Below are 7,203 nucleotides of genomic sequence, written 5' to 3' on the forward strand. Positions count from 1 at the left end.
GGAGAACCTTGTTTACGATCCGCTCTCTCACAGTTTGCGAACAGCGAGCAGTTAACACCACTACACTTTTGTCGTGTCACTCAACACGAGCCTCCCGCGTGTGTTTGTTACTCTCTAGAACAGCCGGGTAGCCAACCGGCGTCTCCCAAGCTGCGGCCCAATCGAAGGGGTATAACGTCGAACATGTATCATCACTGCAAACAGAGCCGGCCAAGCCACTAAGCGACCCTTGCAATTGCAAAGGGCCCCGTGGCCAGCAGAGGGCCCCCTAGAGTCACTGATAGCTAGTGGGTGAAAAAAATCATACATCAAAGGGGCCTCCAACCAAATTTTGCTTAGGGCCCCCAAAGGTCTAGGGCCGGTTCTGACTGCAAAGAATAATGAATGTCTCCCGTGCTGTACCCGACAACTGTAAAAACAGGGTGCTTAAAAAAATGTTTTTAACACTTCTGAGAAATTTGTAACAATACCACAAGTAGTGTGCCGCCTTCGGGCTCTGGAGACCACCTGGAGAAGATTCCGGGGCACGTGTTGACAATGATGGCGAACAAGTGGAGACTCTGATCTTCTGAAGTTGTTAACATTGCATTTGTCATCAGGTTACAGTGTATATTTTCCGTTCTTTTTCCATTAAAAACGATAGTCCCATATAAGTGTTAACATTTCGATTTAAAGCTTTCGTGACTGCAGGGATTAATCTTCTTGGTTCTTTCGGTAAAGTCACGTAGAAGGGAAATAATAAAATAATAAAAATAAAACATTATAAAATACAATTGTCACGACGTTTCGGCCACAACGCAAGCAGCCGTCCTCAGGTGAAGAACAGGGCTGTCTTTCCGACAGCCCTGTTCTTCACCTGAGGACGGCTGCTGTCTTTCCGACAGCCCTGTTCTTCACCTGAGGACGGCTGCTTGCGTTGTGGCCGAAACATCGTGAGAATTGTATTTTATTATGTTTTATTTTTATTATTTCCCTTCTACGTGACTTTACCGAAAGAACCAAGAAGAAGTGTTAACATGTTTTTGAAGCACCCTCTATATATATACACTTACAGTATATATATACTTACAGTATATATACACTTACCGTATATACACTTGTCTCTTTGCAGAACTCAAGCCTGCCGCAAGACTCTGCAGCGCATAGTGAGAGCAGCTGAGAGGATCATTGGTGTCTCTCTCCCCCCTCTTCTGGACATTTATAACACCCGCATCACCAGCAAAGCAATCAAGATTGCAGGTGATCCCACCCACCCATCTCACAGCCTCTTCAGCCTGCTGCTGTCAGGGAGGAGATTGCGGAGTCTTCGGGCCAAGACCAACAGGCTCAAAGACAGTTTCTTTCACCAGGCTGTCAGGAGACTCAACTCCCTCCCTGCTCTACCATCACTCCCCCCCTCTGTCCACCCTCCCCCCTTTGCCCCCTGACCCCAACCCCCACACACACATTCACTCGTACATCCTGATCTCTGGACTGCACATTGCACTACATCGCACTACCACACCGGTTTAAATATATTATTTCTTTAAATATTTTATTTAAATAATATTTTACATTTTATAATTCATGACTGTTGTTTATTTTAAGTCAATTACATTTTTGATTATTTATCTTGTGTTGATCGCCGATTGTTTATTGTTTATTTATGTCTGTTAATTGTGATTCGTTTTTTAATTGCTTGGTTGCACCGTGGGAACAAGAGAGAGGACTGTAATTTCATCTGTGTTGTATGTCATGCATGTAACACACTTGACAATAAAGTGACTTTTGACTTTTGACTTTGAAGGGGTACCCTTTGGCTCCTGGTTCGTTACAGGTTGGCCACCGCTGCTCTGAGGATGAACGTGCACGTGCTGTAAATAGCACACGAAATAAATTACCCCTCCAAAAATACTCAACACATTCATCAAAACCACTGTGGGCCTGAATATAAAAAATATAATATAGCAAGCAACGTTTCAGGCAATGGCCCTTCTTCATAGCGTATACAATTAAGAATGATTATATCTATGAATATTAACGTTATAAAACGTGCCACCAATGAATGTGGATATTTTTTATTTTACAAAGCACGACTGTAATTATTGGGCGATAGCTATTTATTCGAGAATTTAAATTGCCTTTGTGAACTTTAATGACTGTCATATCACAAATATGTTGCCAGGGTTAGGGCATCAATTAATTAGACGAGCAATGGTCATTTCCAATTAAACTCTGTCCCAGTACACACGCCATCTTTGGCACGTGGTTAGAAACTTTGGCCGCACGCTGAGCAACACGGACGACGCGACTATCGTGGATCTTATATCGCACGACGTATCGTAATGTCGTCATATCGCGGTGAGCCGAGCAGACGGGCACTGTGTGAGTGGAGATGTGCAGCCCAAATGCTGCTGTGATGGGACTCTCTCTTGCGACACTGCTCCCCGACACACGGATCCTAGTGAGCGCGACATGAAAATCCCATCGCGGCAAAACCCGCACGCAACGTGTCGACATTTAACGTCACGTTGGAAAAGAAAAAAAAATGCAACCGTGAAAACCCAGTCAATGATCTCGTGCACCGCATTGCTCCACTCGTTATTTTCTCCCATGAGCCTGTCACTGCTAGCGAAATAAACTCAACACATTCCTCAACAATAACATTAAGTGGCCTCAAACACAAATATGTACATATAATGGGTGACACTTTCGACAATGACCCTTCATCATAGCCCAGATACTGTATCGTGGATTATCCAACATTCTATTTAGTAATATTCGGTTTAAGCACCACAGTATTACGAATGTCTTAAGGTTTTATTGTTATTATTTGTGCTTGCGCACCACTGAACACGCACCCGCGTCACCAAATAATCTGTAACAATTAAGGAAACTTCGATTTAAAGCTTTCGTAACTGCAGGAATTAATATTCTTGGTTCTTTCAGTAAAGTCACGTAGAAGGGAAAAAATAAAATAATAAATAATAAAACATAAAAACATTATATTTTATGTTAATAAAAATAAAACATAATATTTTATGTTTTATTTTTATTTTTTATTTTCCCTTCTGCGTAACTTTACCGAAAGAACCAAGAATATAATTGAGGAAACTTTACGATTTCTCCGCATCAAAAAATCCCCACAGATCCTCACGGAGAAATAACTTACCCGGTCTGTGTCTGTCGCTTTTGGGTGCTGGTTGGTGTGATGTCAATAAACCCCAGGTCTCTGTATTAAAGGCAGCGCTATGATATACCTTCGAGGCGAATTTGGTGGCTTAAATATAGTCTGCCACCTGAGTCTGGACAAACAGACAAGTAACTGGAGTTTTGGGGAGGGGGTGGTGGAGGCTATGCACACAGGAAAATGTACGGAACGTCGCCACTCTGTGCCTTCTTGCGTTGTGAGGATGGTGGAAAAAGTGCACGTGTAACGAGATACACAGCGACAATGCCTATATTGTCCGTGAAAAAAAAGATAAACAAACGTGGTTCGAAAAGGAATTAACCCCAACCGCGAAGATGCTCTCTGTTGCTTCGAGCGTAGAGGCAACTGTGCGGCCCTGCAAAATCTTGCTCATGCCACTGCCGGACGAAGGGCCTACTCACTAGAGGGAGTTCTGGATAGCCACTTTAGATGGTATTTGGCCTACTTTTCCACGCTGATCAGACGTCTTGGAAGAGGTGCCGATCGACTGTCGGCGTACCCATGAATACGGCTGGACGGATGGAGGTTTGGGGGATTTAAGAAACGGGGAAAAACTATTTCAATTGCCGCCCCGTGAGATCGATTCGGCGACCTCTGAATTATTTGCAGTGTGAAAAGGAAACACCATTGTGCTTAAGGTGAAGCTGCGAGCCAATTTCTTAAACATTTGATGAAAATAACGAAATATGAAGCATTGCGTACATTGCACGATCATCATTCTGTGACACCGCATTAACGCGTGTGTCAGTGGCATGGCCCAATAAAGCAAAGAGGGAAAAACAATATACAGTGGTACCCCGGAGATCGAACTTAATTCGTTCCAGAAGGCCATTCGAACACCGATTTGTTCGAAAACCGAATTAATTTTCGCCATAAGAATTAATGTAAATGACATTAATTAGTTCCAGACACAAGAAATATCTCATTATAAAGAATTTTACACGAAGTTTACAGTAATTACATGCATAAAATCATACAAAAAAAACAATAAACACAATAAATAAATGGAATAAATTAATAAATATATGGAATCAATGAAATAAATGAACATTGAACTTTACTTTACCTGTAGTAAGGAGAGTTGATGGCTTGAGTGGAAGGTGGTGAGGAGGAGGTGGTAAAACCTTTTGTCTGGGCAAGCGTCATGCACGCTGGCCATACGCGTCTCAGCCGTACAGGTTCTTTCAAGTCGCGATTGCCAGTTCGACCTCCGAATTTCGTTCGATTTCCGGGGCAAAAAAGTGTTCGGAAATATCGTTCGAACACCGATTTGTTCGAGTTCTGGTGCGTTCGATCTCCGAGGTTCTACTGTATATAATATAGGTGACATTTTGGCCAATGCCCGCCATTCATCATTGCACAGGCACTGTCTCGTGGATTATCCAACATTTCACATTATGTATTTACAGTTTAAGCTCCGTAGTGTTTTTTATGCATGCCATGTCTATTGTTATTTGTGCACGTGCACAACTGCAAACGCAGCAGCGTCACCAAAAAAATCTTAGAAGCGTGGAAGAGTAGGCCAACTACCATCTAAGAAAAAATATATATGCATGCTAATTACACATCATTCCGAGCAACGACCCTTCTTCATAGTAAAGATGACTGTAACTGAAAACTTGGGGGGGAGAGGGGGAGATAATTGAACCGGGAGGGAGCTTCGGAGTCTTGGTCCTTGAACTGAGGGGTCAGCACCCCCCCCCCAGACTCCTTTTGAGACGATGCCTCTTGGACTGATCGAAGTGACAATTCAGGAAATTTCAGCTGTCGTATTGACACCAAAGGGAACCATTGAAATCTTGTTAGGTAAGGTTAGGGTCCAAAGTCAATTACGACCTCATAATATAACACAGGAGTATAAACTTGATTTAGCAGCTCTAAACTCTTTTCACCGTTGTAAGAATGTGTTCATGACGAATATTCTTGGAGCAAATTCATTCATCCATCGTGCGAATCAGTCCAAGGGACTCATCACCATAGCTTTTTCCCACATTCTCATGACGGGATTGGTCACATTCCAGGCGATTCTACCCTACGGCCATAAACGACAAAGTAACATTAAATAGTTGTTTTCAAACGTCCATTCATGACGAGGGTTGTTCTCCTATAACGCATGTAATTGGAGAACACAGTGCTAGCGCATGGATATAACGCGATGAATGTATTAGGGAAGACATTTTTTTATAACGCGGATGAGAATTGGATATAACACGATCGAGTGAGCAGAACTACGATGCGCAAGCAGGAATAATCGGTTTTACGGCTGCCTCGGCATAGCATCAACCAAGGTGGGATGCTGCTGGATCCTCCACACGCGCCTCCGTCTTTGCTCATCCTGCATACCCATCGCAGGTATTATCCCGAACCGTGCTTTTCCCTATGTTATTTATTATAACGTGATGTTTTCCAGTACCCCGTGTTATTCAGGAACTACTACCGCGTTAGAAGGAGAACAGGCTGTATCTCAGTCAGCAGACATGGCCGCCATGGTGTCTAATTCTCTGCAGTGTCTCAAATCCCGACGATTTTTTTGTAAACGAAGAGGAAACCCCATCACGACAGAATGCACACACACGGGTTGGAGACTGGAAAATTGAACATGAAGACACCGAGAAGACCACGGCTCACGGCCATTATCACGCGTCGCATGTGCACACGTCATGTTATCGCCACTGTGCACGGTTTAGGCACAGGCTGAGGGCGGAGTGCGTTAAATACTCCGGTTTACGTCAGGGGATGCGTTCCTGAACGGTGCGACGACGAATATCGAAACGATTTACAGGGTGGGCGGTGGAGGCGAAGGCTGAGAGGCGGCGGGTAACGAGAAAGGACGGACGATGCTGTCGGCAACGTTGAGTGTGGGGTTGAGGCAACGCAAATCGGGTCGTGATATTAATACATTGACGACGTATTTGCGAAACGACGTACAAGTGGGGAGACGTACATCGGGGTATTGCTGTACGTACATGCAAGGCGGCGATCACATGGCGTGTACAGGACACAGTGATGGAATTTGTGCCTTTCTGCTGCTGTGTGAGCAGCAGCACACCTTTTGGGTGATGTTAAAAACGTAAACGAAACTTTTTATATAAGTAAGACCTACTGAGCTAAACAGCTCTTTTTCAGAAGCGACCTGGCCACAAATGATAGCTCAACAAAGTGGCTCATCATGCGGAAATGTATAGCAGCCAAATACTCATAACGCGTGATTCTAAATGTGGATGGAAAAGCCGGAGGACCCAGAGAAGAAGCGATGCGACCACGGAGAGAACATGCAGTCTCCAAATATACAGGCATCAGAGTCGGGATCGAACCCATGACCTGCTGCATACCAGGTGAGGTAGTTAACATCTCGCCACCGCGGCGAGATGTTAAATCTAGACCTCAAGTGCCCCCCCCCTCCCCCACTTGAGGCCACCTAAAATGCCTGCAAGTCAATTATACGGTCAGGTTAAGCAAACCAAATATTTACTTCAGAGGCCTTGGCTCAACAGACCTGGGGTGGTAATTAACGCAAGGCAATGACGTCCCAAGAACCAAATATGAACCTCCTCGTCGGTGGCATCCTGCAGTGGAAATATAGAATTAGTTCAACAAAAGGGGGGATAAATTCATTGTCAAACGCTTGTTTTGCTCAACACGGCATTTTCCAGGAAGGTAACCCGCGCCGCGCGTTAGGCGAGGCCTGAGCTACGTTCTTCCGCACCTCCATCTGCCGCCCACAACGTACGCCAGCGGCCGCCATGACAAGACCTTCTAAGCACTCTCCAGGTTCAACACCTGACACGCTTCTTTAGATATCCTACAGGATCGGGCGCATTCCAGGTGACGTGGGTCCCATAGGCAAAAGGAGTATCGGCCTCTGTTCAAAATAAAAGCTGGAAGGGGCTCATCCAATAAAAAAACAATAATTCCAGACTGTGGTGGGGCCAAGTCTGTCCGCAGGAAGACCGGAGTGTCGAGCACGGATGGACATTGATGTGCGCTTCAGAGAGGAACATGTAGAATCGAAT

This window comes from Lampetra planeri, chromosome 23 (assembly GCF_965212315.1).
Source record: "Lampetra planeri chromosome 23, kcLamPlan1.2.h2, whole genome shotgun sequence".
Taxonomy (NCBI): Eukaryota; Metazoa; Chordata; class Hyperoartia; order Petromyzontiformes; family Petromyzontidae; genus Lampetra; species Lampetra planeri.